Raw genomic sequence first — 17,489 nt, forward strand, 5'->3', positions numbered from 1 at the left:
TCCCTGGCAGAGGGAGCAAGGAGCTGCAGGATGCATCAGAGGCGCCCTGAGAGGAGCTCCCATGTGCGATCTGCTGCCTCTGTGCCCTCGTGAGGCTCGGACGATCCTCAATGGTGACATCAGAGGGAGTAGCGGCCTCGACCTGGCACCAGCGCATCAGATTCTACTCACAATCGATCTGACGTCACGAAGTGCATCCAGAACTGGCCCTTCCACTGCAGCCACCAATCTGTCAATGGGGGAAGCCAGATGTTCAATTGCCTGAGAGTGAGCAGAAATCATACTCTGGATGGATGTAGCCAGAGTTTGATTAATTGCGCGCATTGTCTCAGGCAGCTCCGCCAGATTTCCAAGGACTGCTTGCTGCGCCTGCAACATCTCTCGCCGAATGGATGTTCTCAAAGGCATGTCATCAGCTTGTTGCTCTGCACTGGCCTGACCTCCCACACTCCTCCGACTGTGTGAGGCATCGGCCGATTCTGCCTCCGGGGGCTGGCCTGGCACCTGTGCTGTGCTGACACCTGGATGTGAAATCGAATCCACGGACACGCAAATCCCAACCGAGGTGTCTGTATCTGCGCTGGTGCTTGGTGCGTCGCGAGGATGTGACGGTGCGCCCTCTGAGGCGCCCTCCTCAACCTCAGAGGTGGATGGTGGTACAACTGAGATGCTTCATGTTCCATCCAGTCCATGCTGGGAAAATCATATTGATCAGTTTGATCAGAAAGCCAGAGTGGAGAACATGTATTTGAGTCCATTATGGTCACATCAGTGTGATGGGACTTTTGAGGGCCTAATTATGTTCATTAGTAACTCATAACAACATTGGCCCATCAACGCTCCCCCACCCTGCCCCCTCCCCCCCCAAAATGCACTAATACACCACTTTCTGGATCACTCACGATCATGGCCATGTCCACCGGCCTCGCCATCTGCTACGGCTCGTCCTCCTTCCTCCCCTGCTGTCATCAATGCGTCCTCCTCCATTCTACTGAGGAATGCTGGACAGGCCACGCCACCACCTGTCCGGGACCCTCTCGGGCATTGTGTGCCCTCTTTTCCTAATGAAAGAAAAAGATTAGGTCAAACATTTGTGTGCGCATTTCACGCAATCACCCAAATTGGTCGATATGGCTTTTAACTGCTGTGCCATTGCTGAGCGTGCCCTCATCAATCCCTCCTTAACGTTCATCTCACATATGCCCATCTTGCATCCCAATGCAAGGAGGCAGCCAGGCAATGATCACGCAGGGGTTCCACATTACATCATGAATACAAATACACCCTCCCTTGACAAAATAATGATTAGATGAATGAGGAATGCCCCTTACCCGGGCAGAGCGAAGCAGGTCATTGAGGCACTTGCGGCACTGTATCCATGTGCGCTGAACGACGCCATGGCTGCTGACCTCCTCCGCAACCTCCAGCCAGGCCCTCTTTGTCACTGTTGACGGTCGCCTTCTACCATCTGGGTTGAAGAGGATATCACGCCTCTCCTCAACCGCCTGAAGGAAGACCTGACGTGAATCATCTGAAAAACGGGGGGCTGAGCGAGTGCTTCTCCCCTCCATGACTTCCTCCACCTGTGTTTAAATCTCTAACTTCTTCTGCCCTAACAGAACTGTAGCCTCTCAGTGAACCACAACTACTACTGCAGATTTTTAAACAATGAATGAGTACCTGGTCAATTTCATTGAGGTAAACATTTTTCAAGGGTTTACGTCAGACATTCCTGGATGTGGCTCCGCCCCCAATGATGTATATCTTCCCGCCCGCACCCGCCGATTCAGGTCTCAGTTACGCCACGGGGCCACTAATTGGCTGCCCCGCGCGTGATGTCAGTGGATAGGAGATGCAGTGCGGGAACGGAGGCCGGATCCGTTTGAGTTCCACCCGTGCCGGAGCCAGCGATTACGGTAAAATTCCGGCCATAGTGTCTAATCTGCCTAACAATTCAGTATTAGCTAACCAAATAGTAAGAGGTTCAATTTTGGAATTGTCTTGGCCTACTTCTGCCTCATCCTCACTATCCCTTTCGTCCTTCACTGTCCTTGCTACTGACATACCTGTGCTTGCTTATTCTCCTCTCCGCAGTGTTACTGTTTCAATCTATTGATGTGACAAAGCCGATTCTTTTTCCGGCGATTTACTATACCAATCCTTTTGCCTACTCTATATGGACCATGAACCGTGCTTTCAGCGGTTTACCCTGTAAAGCTAGTAATACTAGCACATCATCCCCTGGTTGAAATGTTCGTGTCTTGGCATCCTTGTCTGCCCATTTATTCATGGTTGTTTGGGAAGCTTTAAGGTGTTCCTGAGCCATTTTGCAGGCTCTCTTGAGCCGCTCCTGGAACATGGATACATAATCTAACATGGAAGGTTCGTCCCTCTGTTCTAAAAACTTTTCTTTGATTAATTTTAGAGGATCTCTTACCTCATGTCCATAAACTAATTCAGAAGGACTAAAACTGGTAGACCTATTCGGTGAATCCTGGGCGGCAAACAGAAGAAATCCCACTAAAATAAAAGCAATATACTGCAGATGTTGGAAATCTGAAATGAAAACAGAAAATGCTGGAAATACTCAGCAGGTCAGGCAGCATCTGTGGAGAGAGATGAAGAGTTAACGTTTCAAGTGTGATGAAAGGGCACAGACCTGGAGCGTTAACTCTCCTTTCTGCACAGATGCTGCATGACCTGCTGAGTACTTCCAGTATTTTCTGTTTTTATTATAAAACAAATTCCAGCCCTTTGTCCCAATCATGGGGATATTCATGACAGTATGCCCTGATCATCATTTTGAGGGTTTGCTGGTACCATTCTAAAGCCCCTTGGATTTGTGGGTGGTATGCTGAGGATTGTAACTGTGTTACACCCAGACTACTCATAACTTCCTGAAACATTTTAAACATAAAATTGGAACCTTGATCTGACTGGATCTTAATCGGTAATCCATATTGAGTAAAGAAATGGGTTAACTTCTCTACCACTACCTTGGCAGAAACTTTTCTCAAGGGAATGGCCTCTGGGAACCGAGTAGCCATAACCATAATAGTGAGTATATATTGGTGTTCAGTGTTTGTTTTTGGTAAAGATCCTACATAGTCTACCAACACCCTACTAAATGGTTCCTACAAATGGTATGGGAATTAGAGCTAATAACAGCAAGAACTGCTGGAAATACCCAGCAGGTCTGGCAGCATCTGTGGAGAGAGAAGCAGAGTTAACATTTCAGGACTGTGACCTTTCATCACACCTGAAACGTTAACCCTGCTTCTATCTCCACAGATGCTGCCAGACCTACTGAGTATTTCCAGCTTTTCTTGTTTTTATTTCAGATTTCCAGCATCTGCAGTATTTTGCTTTTATTTATGGGAATTAGAGGTGCCGGTTTTATGGCAGGTTGTGGCATTCTCACAATCTGGCACGTATGACACGTTTTACAAAACTGCACCACATCCTTGTGAAGATCAGGCCAGTAAAAATATTGGATTATACATGCTTGGGTCTTCCGGATCCCTACATGTCCCACCATAGGAATTTCATGTGTTATCCTTAATTGGGCAGTACCACTATCTGGTGAACCACCATCAATTCTTCATCAGTTTGAGCCGATTGTGCCACTTAACTCTGGATTGGCTTGCTGAGCCTTGATCAGAGAAGTCTTATTGAACATTTACTTCGAATTATCCAAATCCTCCAAAAAAGTTTCAGATAGCCAAATATCTGTCTGTGGTGCCAATTTGATCTCCAACAAAAATTCCTGGAACTTTTTCCTGCAACTGCTTTATCTCCTTGACTTCACTTGGTCTTTCCTTGATTACTGGAGAATCTGCCACCTTCACTATGGCCAAATCATTCCACAGGAGTAGGTCAACTCCGTCTGCAGGCAAACTATGGACTACTCCTAGGTTTACCATACCAGACATTAGGTCATTCCAGGTGCACCCAATACAAAGGTATGGGTGAGGTGAGAGTGACTGCCCTTGACATTCAGGCAGCATTTGACCGAGTATGGCATCAAGGAGCCCTCGCAAAACTGCAGTCAATGAGAATCAGGGGGAAAACGCTGCACTGGTTGGTGTCATACCTAGCGCAAAGGAAGATGGTTGTGGTTGTTGAAGGTCAATCATTTCAGCTCCAGGATATCACTGCAGGAGTTCCTCAGGGTAGTGTCCTAGGCCCAACCATCTTCAGCTGCTTCATCAATGATCTTCCTTCAGTCATTAGGTCAGAAGTGGGGATGTTCGCTGATGATTGTACAATGTTCAGCATCATTTGCCACTCCTCAGATACTGTTGCAGTCAGTGTAGAAATGCAGCAAGACCTGGACAATATCCAGGCTTGGGCTGATAAGTGGCAAATAACATTTGCGCCACACAAGTGCCAGATAATGACTATCTCCAGCAAGAGAGAATCTAAGCATCTCCCCTTGACATTCAATGGCATTACAATCGTTGAATCCCCCACTATCAACATCCTGGGAGTCACCATTGACCAGAAACTGAACTGGAGTAGCCATATAAATACCGTGGCTACAAAAGCAGGTCAGAGGCTAGGAATCCTGCGGCGAGTAACTTATCTCCTGCCTCCCCAAAGCCTGTCCAGCATCTACAAGGCACAGGTCAGTAATGTGATGGAATACCCTCCACTTGCCTGGATGGATGCAGCTCCAACAACACACTGTCCTTGTATTGATGTTCAAGGTACTGTAACAGCCTTTTTATCCCACCTCTCAAAGGCAGGTTTCCCATGCAGGCAGGAATATCGTCAGAATTTCACCTGAAAAATGGTAATGATGCTAATTCTGAGAAATTTGTCAATGCCAACTCCAGGTCAATTAGGCAGGCAGAAAGCCTGACCTACCATAGTTCTAGAAGCAGATCAATCAAACCAAAAACAATTTCTGCCTAAAATTCACTTTCTTACCTGATAGAAATTCGGTTAAGATTTTGCTAATATTTGAAAAATTGTCCTCTATATGCTTTGCATATTCTTTCCTCACTTTCCTTTTGGCATCCAAATAATGTGTAATCAAAAGAGCAATTTATTGTATATTGATAATTTTTCAGACTTAATTTTCCTAATGATCACAGTATGCAACCCTGACATAGATACTAAAGGTATCCCTGCTTTTTATATTTATTCTTGGAACAGCAGGTGATCAGATTCAGTTTGTAGCTTCCTCTTGAGTATTTAGCAGTTGGCTCACATATGGAATTGCATCTCATTGTCAGTGCATAAGATTAATTACCACTTCAGTCTGGCTGGTCTTTAAAGGTCTTTGTTTTGTGCAATCTTTCTTTGGATGTTTGTTTGTTTATGGTGTCTCATTCAGTTCAAGCAATCCTGAACAACAAAGTACAGTATTTGCTATTGCAAATTACATGCCTTTTGAAGTGGAGAATTAATCCCAGCATTTTTCATTTACATTGCCTTTCTTCTAATGAAAGTTTGAAATTATGGAAGCAAGCAGCTGAACAAGGTAAGATAGTGTAGCTTGTTTGCTGCAGTGCAGATGGTTATCTGCTGCTGTAAATGGACATTGTGGGAACTGGTTGAAAACAAAGCTGTCGAGCCTATAATCTGACTTTTATATATAACTCTGTTCGGTTTTAACATGATGGCAGTTTACTCTGTATAATACAGGTAGGCAAAGTACTCTGTAGCTTGATCCTATCAAGTCTTTTCAAGCACTGTTGATATTATTCATTTGCTTAAACATGCTGTAAGTCTAAATATAAAGTTTAAATACATTCATCACATTAAAAAATGCATTTATTCTTTGCAGTGGTTATGGCAACTGACTGCTAAATGTTGACTTTAAATTAAAACACATGCTAATTAATCAAAAGAAAATGATGTGAAGATTTTCTGTTGGAACAATTAAGGCTTGTTTGGAAGTATTGTGAACTGTGAGGAGGATAGTGATAGACTTCAAGAGGACATAGAGAGGCTGTTGGAATGGGCAGACACATGGCAGGTGAAGTTCAATGCAAAGAAGCGTGAAGTGATACATTTTGTTAGGAAAAACGAGGAAAGGCAATATAAAATAAAGGATAGAATTCTAAAGGGGTGCAGGAGTAGAGGGACCTGGGGGAATATGTGCACAAGTCGTTGAAGGTGGCAGAGTGGGTTGAGAAAGTGGTTACTAAGGCATACAGGATCCTGGGCTTTATAAATAGAGGCATAGAGTACAAAAGCAAGGAAGTTATGGTGAACCTTTACAAAACACTGATTCGGCCTCAACTGGAGCATTGTGTCCATTTCTCGGCACCATGCTTCAGGGAGAATGAGAAGGCATTGGAGAGGGTGCAGGAAAGATTTAAGAGAATGGTACCAGGAATGAGAGACTTCAGTTACATGGATAGATTGGCAAAGCTGTGGCTGCTCTCTTCAGAGCAGAGAAGGTTGAGCGAAGATTTGATAGAGATGTTCAAAATCATGAGGGGCCTGGACAGAGTAGATACAGAGAAACTGTTCCTAGTGGCTGAAGTGTCAAGAACCAGAGTACACCGATTTAAGGTGATTGGCAAAAGAGGTGACATGAGGAAAAACCTTTTTATGCAGCGAGTGGTTTGGTTCTGGTATTGGAAGAGAAAATATTTGCAGGGCTACGGTGAAAAGGCAGGGGTGTGTGACTAGCTGATGATCTCTTGCAGAGAGTCAAATGGATACGATGGGTTGAAGAGCCTCCTTCTATGCTGTAATCATTCTATGATTCTATCAATACTAGAGCAAAGCTATTCAGCAATACAGTGAACTGACTGCCCCAATTTTCCACTTCAGCTCTTTTAATAATTATTCATAGTTGCTTGTGCAGTTTTAGCCTTGTGCAGGAAGCAAAATTGGTAGGAGAGGAAGGAGCAAATCTGTCCAACGGATGAAAATTTGAGTGAGTTATGCACTTTTCGGTCAGTGGCTGCATATGGGGACACATATATTTGTTTCATCCTTTATCAAGCCCCAAAATTAATGTTAAATATTTTTCAACATTGGACAAGGCTGGTGTTGGTGGGGCATCGGGAAAAAGTGCCAGGCATATGTGGAGTGAAAGGAAAGGCAATGAGGAAGCACAAAACAGATTCTTTGGGCAAGTGACAGTGTGGCATCTGCATGACTAGGGAACAGATTAATAAAAAAGACAATACACTTCAAGGAATCTGGCAAGAAAAGATTACTCAACAGTATCATGTATCTTGTGGATATCCGAAAAATTATAGGGCCAGTTTTAGCCCTTCCCACTTCTTCAGAATAGGTTTGATGGGTGGCTAAAGTGCTGCAACGAAACCCATGCCTGCCAAGAGCAGGAGCAGGTTCCATTATGAGCCTAATAAAAGTCTCAGTATGCCTCAGAGAGACGTTACGGCCTGATGGCTCCTTAGTGAGCTGAAAGGTTTTGTTGCCCTATTTCAGTGAGGCTGTGCTTGGGCCTCTGTTACAACTGAGCAGCATGGTAAAAGTAGGGTAAACTGAGAATCATTTTGAATAATTTCTACTTTACTTGATTATTGCCACTTGATGGATTTAATGTCTTTCTCTTAGGTTTTGTGTCTATGAAATCATCAAAGAATGAAGTTATAAAAGATAAGAACATAAGAAATAGGAGCAGGAGTAGACCATACGGCCCCATGAGCCTGCTCCGCCATTCAGTATGATCATGGCTGATCTTCTGCCTCAACTCCACTTTCCCGCCAGCGCCCCATATCCCTTTCTTCTCTGTGAGACCAAAAATCTGTCTATCTCAGCCTTCAGTATTTTCAACGATAGAGCATCCGCAACCCTCTGGGGTAGAGAATTACGAAGATTCACAACCTTTGAGAGAAAAAATTTCTCCTCAACTAGTTCTAAATGATCAGCACCTTATCCTGAGATTGTGCTCCCATGTTCTAGATTCCCTAGCCATAGGAAACAACCTCTCAGTGTCTCCCCTGTCAAGCCCTTTAATTTCAATGAGCTCAATGAAGTATGTCATCACAGGAACCAATCTAGTGAACCTTTGCTGTACCACTTCCAAGGCAAGTATTTCCTTCCCTATATATGGAAACCAAACTTTTTAAAAATTCTTTCATGGGATGTGAGCATTGCTGGCAAGGCCAGCATTTGTTGCCCATGCCTTATTACCCTCGACAACTGAGTAATGAAATGGGAGTTAAGAGTCAACTACATTGCTGCGGGTCTGGAGTCACATGTAGGTCAGACCAGCTGAGAATGGCAGATTTCCTTCCCTAAAGGACATCAGTGAACCCGATGGGTTTTTACGCCAATCAATGATAGTTACATGGCACCATTATTGAGACTAGCTTTCAATTACAGATTTTTCTTTTATTAATTAATTGAATTTAAATTCCACCAGCTGTCGTGATGGGATTTGAACCCAGGTCCCCAGGGCATTAGCCTAGACCTCTGGATTACTAGTTTAGTGCCATTACCACTGCGCCACTATCTCCCCTGCACACAGTACTCCAGATGTGATCTCACCAAAGCAATGTACAATTGTAGCAAGACTTCCTTATTCTTGTACTCCAATTCCCTTGCAATAAAAGCCAACATACTGTTTGCCTTTCCAATTGCTTGGTGTACCTGCATGCTAACTTTCAGTGTTCCTTGTATGAGTACACTCAAGTCCCTCCGAACATCAACATTTAGAAGTTTCAAGCCTTTTAAAAAATATTCTACTTTTCTATTCTTAATACCAAAGTGAATAATCTCACACTTCCCCATATTATATTCCATCTGCCACCTTGTTGCCCATTCACGTAACCTGTCTATATCTCTTTGCAGCCTCTTTGTGTCCTTCTCACAGCTTACATTTCCACCTGGCTTTGTATCGTCAGCAAACTTAGATACATTGCTCTCGGTCTCTTCGTCTAGGTCATTAATATAGATTGTGAATGGCTGAGGTCCCAGCTCTGACCCTTGCGGCATTCCACTAGTTAGAGCCTGCGAGCTTGAAAACTCCCTGTTTATCCCTACTCTTTGCTTCCTGTCCATTAACCAATCCTCCAACCATGCTATTATATATTACCCCCCACTTCATGAGCCATTATCTTGTGAATTAACCTTTTGTGTGGCACCTTATTGAATGCCTTTTGGAAATTCAATTATACTACATCTACTGGTTCCCCTTTATCTACCCTACTAGTTACATCCTCAAAAAACTTTAATAAATTTGTAAAACCATGTTGATGTTTTGTTCTCTGTCAAGAAGTAAATAGCAAAATATTCTCTAATATTTTAAACTAAAATTACCTTCCAAATTAGGTTTATTGATACCAATGAGAAGTACTTTTTGCAAATGATAATAATTGTTAATTTAGAAGGTTGAGAAGAAGAGTAGACATTGGCTTATGTTACAGCATCGAACAAGAATCACAAACAGTAATAGAAATCTCAAATAGTGATAAACATAAAGGCCATACTGCTTCAGGATTTCTATGATATATTTTTGTGCAAGGCTACTTGATCTTTCTTGGACTATCATTAAATTGCTTAGCTATGAATAGGAAAAATGCTACAGTCACAATTTTATTTAGTTCTTTATGAGCAAGAAAGACTCCTAAGACACTCGTGGAGTGTTCAGTGATTAACAGTATTTCATTACTAAAAAAAATGTTCTACTTGGGTAGATATCTTTTGAAACAAGTTCTAGATGATTTACATGATATAGATCACTAAATGGGAATTAACTGTGGTTATTTTGATTTTCAGTGCATCGAGTTAGAGAAGTCAAAAGATTGTAAAGAACGCTACAATAAATATATACTTTTTCCCAAAAGATTTGGACCAGTGGAATTTTGCAAACAAATTTCAGTAGTTGTACATAACTAAGTGGATGATGTCCAGCGTAAACTATGTAAAGTATTAAGTTGTCTCCCAAATGATTATGGAGAATTTACAAGAAGTACATTGCTGATTATTATCCACAGTGCACAATTTAAGAAGCTTATATATATTCTTCTGAGGAGCTTGTTTATCTTTGACAATAGAATAAAATAGTAGTCAATTACTTAATTGACTGTATTTAATTGGCTGTAGGATAAACCTTGATAGTCTTTGAAAGAGAGATGCTAAAACGATCTGAAACTCTAATACAAAACTTCTGATGCCTATTAATGTGCTCTACAGGCAGTTCAGCAAAATGTCTTTACTCAGTGAACTGTGAAGAAAGTGTCATCTGCTAAGGAGTCTCATTTTTAAAATTACAACACTTAGTTCCATTGCCCGGTCCAGTGGCATGACTTTATGCTCAAATTTGAAGCACTTAGACTTATTTCAGTTTTATGGAGTTGAGGTGCAATGTTCTGTGACTTTGAAGTCTGGATTTCTTCCTTGCTGAGATGCATTCATGTCTGATGTTTTATGGTATTTATGCTCCCAACTGAGACAGAGTTCATACCTGTTCTTTGATGAGATTCACGAATAATTAGACTTTTGAAAGTTTTTCCATTTAGACTGATTTCATTTGAAGGCATTGTGAAATTAATCCACAGTTTCATAGGTATCAAAAGATATTATAACATATTATTCATACTTAATATACTGTACTATATGAGACAGTAGTTTTTGATGATAACTTACTCAAGTATGCATAATAAGTCTTGTATCTTTTAAACTTGAATTATTAACCAAAATTTATACCATATATCTGGGCAATAATCATTTCCCCATATTTCTGGAATCACATTGTCATCAGGTGCAGGGAATGGATCTGCTTTCTTCATATTCCCTTAGGACTACCACTACCTCCTCCTTCCCATTTTGCATAATATTTTATTTTTTCATGAAATTAATTTATATTTCTAGTTGTGTGACTAATGTCGCTAGCCTCACACCCACTTCTTGCTGCTTCCACATACCTCCAGCTATTCTGCTATGGCAGGCACATGACCCAAACACATTGCAACTCACTCACTGACATTCTTCCCTCTCTCTTGCAGGCCATAGTGGCCTATAACCGGAGAGAGCAGAGCAAAAAAAAAAAACAACTTGCATTTATATAGCGTTTTTCATGACCACCAGATGTCCTTTACAGTCAATGAGGTACTTTTGAAGTGTAGTCACTGTTGTAATTATGGAAACGCGGCAGACAATTTGCACACAGCAAGCTCCAATGAACAGCGATGTGATAAGCACCAGATAATCTATTTTTGTGATGTTGATAGAGGCATAAAGGTTGTCCAGGACACTAGGGATAATTCCCCTGCTCTTCTTTGAAATTGTAGGATCTTTTATGTCCACCTGAGAGGGCAGACAGGGCCTTGGTTTAAAGCCTCATCCGAAGGATGGCATCTCCAACAATGCAGCACACTCTCAGTACTGCACTAGGGGGTCAGCCTTGATTTTTGTGCTCAAGTCCTGGATTTGGACTTGAACCCACAATCTTCTGACCCAGTGGCAAGAGAGCTACCACCTGAACCACGATTGACACACAAACCGCAGAGCCCAAGGGAACAGGCAATCCTGCATCACCTGATGCTCAGCATCATGGGGATGTTTGTTACAGAGCCCATTGCATTTAGTGGCATCGAGAACATTTATTATGACAGTATGTTCCTGTCTTATGCCCCTTCTTAAATCTCATCTCACCCTAATCCTGTATGAAGTGTAAGCTGCAGATGGTGTGATCATGGACCTCTTGCTTTCCACCCTACCCCTCTTTTCTCACCCAACTCTACTTTTCTGCATTTATGCTTTCAGATGCCCAAGAACTGCCAGCTGGCCAGCCACTGCAGCCTCATGAGGACGCGCGAGAGTGGCTGCAGACCTCTGAGAAAGAAGCAGCATCACTTGCAGCCACCAGCTTTGATACTGGTGTAACAGAAACTTCCAAGCCTGTTTATGAAGAAGACACTGAGACTAGGATGCTTTGGTGGAGACTGTTTATTGCTTGCCACAGAGCTTACTTCTCCACTACTAACAACATCCATTAACAGAACTTAGACAGTAACAGATTCCCCTCTTTTCTTTAAATTAAATACACAAATATATATATAGAAAACAAAAAGAAGAGAAAAAAATAATGATACATTTTTCTGTATCTTTCATTATTATAACATTAACCTTCAACAGCACCAGCCATTAACATACTGTGTATTCCTCCCTTTTTTAACAAAAAAACCTTGTTTAAAGAATTACAAAGAGATCTTAACATTAAAAAAAAGTCCATGTTTTCCTAACTCATCATCACACAAGACGACTGTCTTCGAGGACATCCAGCAATTTCTTTGATCAAGCACCTCTCTTCGTAAAACAATCCAACAACTGATGACTTGCGTCGACCCATTTTATTTTGGAAATTTATTTTCTTTCCAACATTTCTTTTATACTCTCGAGATCAATCCTCAACCTCTTTTCCATGACACTTTTTGTTGAATGGACATTGTCCCAGAGAAAATAGTTATCTGTATAGAATTCTATAGGAACATTTTTCTCCGCTTGCCCCTTATACAAGAGTTCCTTTAAAATTCTTGATAAATACATACCCATATCTATCGCTTCCATCAGTGCAAGTGTCTCAGCAGCTAAGGTGCTTTTAACTATCCTCTCCACAGAAAATCGTCTATATGCATCAAGAAAATGCCTGCTAGCTTTTCTTCATAGTATCAATAAAACATTGCTGGGTCCCCTTTTAGCTGAATACAACCAGCTTTTAGTAGGATGGACCTAACTAAAAAATACCACAACCTGGATGCATCAGTTAGCCCATAAACACACTTGTTTAGCTTCCATAATTTCCCCTATATATCGCCAGCTTCTTTTGGTGGCTTTAAAAATACTTCCCTTTGAAATTTCTCCTTGCAAAAATACTACTTTGATGTCAATGAACTTGCATTCCCATGAGTGTGTCGCTAAATAGGCTAGGAAAATCCTCAGACTTGCTTTTCCTGCTGTTGGGTTGTCTACTGTAACTTCTCGGTTGCATAGTCGTTCCTCAAATCCCCAAGCTACAAGTCGGCCTTATCTTTATACGTACCATCAGGAAGTACTTTCTCTGTACAGATCTATCTATGGATTAATGCTGGTTGTCCTTTATCTGGCACCTCTGTGTATAAGCCAAACTCTCTTCAACTGTCAAAGTCTTTTTGTTTTGCATCCTTTACCAACTTACCACCTAACTTGTTAGTAGCCACTAGAGCTTCTCTATCGTAAGGGTTCGTACTTCTTGTGGAGCTCCTTGCCTGCTCCCTGGTCCTTGTTCTTGTGAAACCACATCCCCTACTAGATTTCCTATCCCTTGCTGGACTGCTACCACTCGACCTGTCCCTCCTACGACCAGACATCCTTTCACAAGTTTGTGATCTTTTCCTTGGACGATTATCATCTTCAGGCCCACTATCTGAACTTATGCTACGTTTTCTGACATACCACATTTTCACTTCCTTCTGCCAATCTATAGGTCTGATATCCTGCCCCTTGTCTTGCACATTCAGCCAATGTTTGTATTTCCTGCCCTTCCTATAATGGTAGCTTCCCTTAATTCAATAACCCCTTCTGGCATATACATCACTCTAGTCCCAACTTTCGGTAGTCGATCTTTGGGATAAATGGCCTTATCTTGATCTTCACTATCACTTAGTCCACTCTCAGTCAGCCCGTTATCTGCCACCATCTGTTGCTTGTAAAGGTCCGACACATGTGTATGTGAAGTACATGGTGCATCATCAGTGTCCATGATTTGTTCAGATTCTGTCAATGTATAATCAATGCCAATAAGCTGCGAGGAATGTACTCTAACAGTTTGGTTGCCATGTTGCAAAATTACCATTTTGCCATCAGTGCCTATAACTTTTCCTGGGCCTCTCCATTCTTTCTGCCCTTCTCTTTTGTAATACACCATGTCCCTGGTATTAAAATTCTTTCTGATGGCCTGATCAAATACCTCAAAACTCTTCTGATCTTTTCTGAAACCTTCGCCTTAATAAATGCTCTTCTCCCCACATGCATGGCATTCAAATGTTCCGCAAAAATTGAACTAATTGTAGTCCCCTCTAAAGCCAGGGGATGATCCCACATTACCAAAGGTATTTTCGGATTCCTGCCATAAGCTAATTGATAGGGGCTGTAGCCCCCCCCCCAATCATTTGAAGTGTGTTTTTTGCATGTATTGCCCACGCCAGAGGAGTTGTCAATTTACTGGTCTGCTAAAATTATTTTGGAGCATTTCGTCCATCACGGCGTGATTTCTCTCTCAAATCCCATTACTAAAAGGACTTTCTGCTGCCGTGTGCATTGCTACTATATTCATATTTTCACACAAAGTGCTGAACTCATCATTGGAAATTTCTCCTCCATTGTCAGTTAAAAATCTAGCCGGTGCTCCCAGTCCCGTTCCTCTCCACCTTTCCATTTTCTTTTCCACTATTACTTTTTGTCTTTACTATAAATTACCGTTGACAGACTGAATCTAGTTGCTGCATCTTTTTTGTCTTTATCTCATACCTTCAAGTCCATTGCTACGGTTTCATTAAAGTCTTGCTAATGAGAGACTCACTACGGGTCACGATGGAGTCCTCCTTATTTTTTTTTACATATATTACATTTTTCACTGATATTCTCGATAAGTTTAGTGCAGTCATCATCTATTACCCTTGCATCTTGCCTGTGACAAATGGATGTGCAAACTGTCGATGTAGTTTTGAAATAATTTGCCTTTTCTCCTTTAAATCTTTACACTGGATGCCATTAATACCTCTAACATTCTGCTGAGAGATGTTAGGTCTCGCTAAAGGAATACAATAATGTCCCGACTGTGTAAACTGCAAAGCTACAGATTTCCCAAAGCCTTATCATTTTCTATATCCAACTTCATCTGAGCCTTTTTCATAGACGGTTTACTTAACAGCAAAGGTATTTCACTGGATACTACATCCGTATTAATAAAATGGTTTACCCCTGCTATTTTACATGAAATTACCACTCTTTTTAGTGATTTCAATGTGTTTTCATCCCCAAACCTGAAACAGGTAGAAGTGTCATATTCTTTGACCTTACTTCGGCCTTCCTTACTTAAAGAATCCATGTAACACCTTAACCAGTCCACTCCACATGCCGTGGACATACACCCACTGTCTAGTCCTGCACAATTGGACGAATCTGTGACTCGGACACTCATTACCAGACTGAAGCTTCTTGTGACCAGTACAATTCCTTCTGATTGATCTGTAGCGTCATTCTCACCTTCCTAACCTTCCATGTCATGTGTCATCTCAAAAACCCTGTTATTCCTTTTTGGACAATGCAACGCAAAATGATACTTTGAGCCACATCGGAAACACCTGTTGACCACCTCTTGGTTATTGCTAGGGTTCATCCTTCTGCCATAATTGCTCAAATCCTGCTGTCTGTTATAGCTGCCAAAAGAGTCTCTTATCCTCATTCGTTTTGGGTGTGATTCTGCTTTCATACTGATGTTTGGGCCCCATATTTGAAAGGCCTCGAAATGCTGCTCGTATTTTATCCCCCATCTTCGGTGTCACCACTGAAAAGCCCATTTGCGCCATGAATGCGGCTGGAAATGAATATTTTCCCAAAGATTTTTTCAGGGCGTCAGACATCTGATCAAACAGCATATCTTTTTCTTTGAATCTAACTCTGGTTAATACCAAGAGCCTATCTATATTCGATATCCTCGCACAACCCAACAATTTGAAGGCAAGTACTGATCTAGGAATTTTCAAGTAATTTCGCTGCAGCCTTGCATATAGTCAGTTAAACTCTAGAAAAATGGATGGTTCTTCCATAGAAGAATTTATCAAAGTCCAACCATGCCTCATAGGCACTCAATAAGTCATCTTTCATATAAATTTTATCCATAAGTTTTAAGAGATTGACCAAACCTTCCTCATTGGCCAAATGATGAGCCCTTAGCTCTGAGAACACTTTGCCCCTGATCTTGCTCCTGGCAGGAAGTGAAAGTGCAAGAGCTATTCCTTGCTTCCTTTTTGGTAAAGACGTAACCCATGTCCAGAGGTTAGCTTAATTTTTCCATTGATCATAAGGTTCGGCTTCACAAAACAGCAGTGGAAATTCATATCCCGACACCTTACACTTAGTTTCAGTCACCTTTCTTCAAAAAAAGCTCCAATTACAGCCGTCTCAAAAAAATAACTCTAATTCTAATTTCCTGTCTGAAAGCAAATCTTAGTCTCCAACCATCCTCTGCTACCAATGTTAGAGAAACTTCCAAGCCTGTTTGTGAAGAAGACACTGAGACTAGGATGCTTTGGTGGAGACTGTTCAATGCTTGCCATTCCACTCCTAACAACATCCATTAACAGAACTTAGACACTAACAACTGGCACTGCATATACTTTAAAAGGTAGCATGTATTGGATCTGCATCTAATGAGTCACTGGGCACAAGTGGGCTGCAGCCGAGTTAGGGGGAAAGGACAGTTTGTGTGCCAGCTCCCTGGGTCAAAATCCTGGAACTCCCTTCCTAACAGCACCGTGGGTGTACCTACCCACATGGACTGCAGCAGTTCAAGAATGTGTCTCACTACCACCTGCTCAAGGGCAGTTAGGGATGGGCAATAAATGCTGGCATAGCCAGCGATGCCCACATTCCATGAATGAATAAAAACAATTCTGGAATAGGGGACTCAGATGAGGACATTTATGGAACGGCATACAGGAGAACACCGATGAGCATGCTGAGATGCTTGGTACATTGACAGGCTTGCCAGACAGCCTCCTGTCACTGTCAAGGAGCATGGACACATCTGGCTCCAACTTGGCACAAGGTTTCATGCTGAACTTGGAGCCAATCGTTTCCAGCATGGAAGTACTGTTCAACTCCATGAGAACATTTGCAGACCCAACTGTGATGCTGCGCCTGGTGACTGAAGTCTCAGCTTCCACTGCAGCACTGACAGAAGCCACTGATGTCTCAGTGCTGGAGGGGAAGCACAGATTGAAGTCTGAAGATGAGGGTATATGTGCACAAATTGTTGGAAGTGGTAGGGCAGATTGAGAAAGTGGCTAAAAAGGCATACAGAATCCTGGGCTTTATAAATAGGGGCATAGAGTACAAAAACAAGGAAATTATGATCAGCTTTTCTAAAACACTGGTAAGACCTCAACTGGAGTATTTTGTCCATTTCTGGGCACCGCACTTAGGAAAGATGGGTAATCTTTAGAGATGGTGCAGGAAAGAATTATGATAATAGTTCCAGGGATGAGGGACTTCAGTTACATGGATAGATTGGAGAAGGTGGGGTTGTTCTCCTTAGCGAAAAGAAGGTACGAGGGGATTTGTTAGAGGTTTTCAAAATCCTGAGGGGCCTAGACAGAGTAGATAGCGAGAAATTGTTCCCATTGGCGGAAGGGCCAAGAACCAGAGGACACAGGTTTAAGGTGATTGGTGAAAGAGTCAAACGTTAGCGAGTGAGTACGATTTGTTATGCACTGCCTGAAAGGGTGGTGGAGGCAGATTCAATCAGACTTTCAAAAGGGAATTGGGTAATAACCTGAAGGGAAAAAAAT

At 42.0% G+C, this 17,489-nt stretch overlaps 1 protein-coding gene across 2 annotated transcripts in view; it reads left to right on the forward strand.

The window, feature by feature from the left end:
* agbl4 (AGBL carboxypeptidase 4) overlaps positions 1-17,489 on the forward strand; it is a 1,307,642-nt gene that overhangs the window by 233,428 nt on the left and 1,056,725 nt on the right. The gene's annotated exons all lie outside the window — the stretch shown is intronic.

The sequence above is a fragment of the Heterodontus francisci genome, chromosome 8 (genome assembly GCF_036365525.1).
Source record: "Heterodontus francisci isolate sHetFra1 chromosome 8, sHetFra1.hap1, whole genome shotgun sequence".
Taxonomy (NCBI): Eukaryota; Metazoa; Chordata; class Chondrichthyes; order Heterodontiformes; family Heterodontidae; genus Heterodontus; species Heterodontus francisci.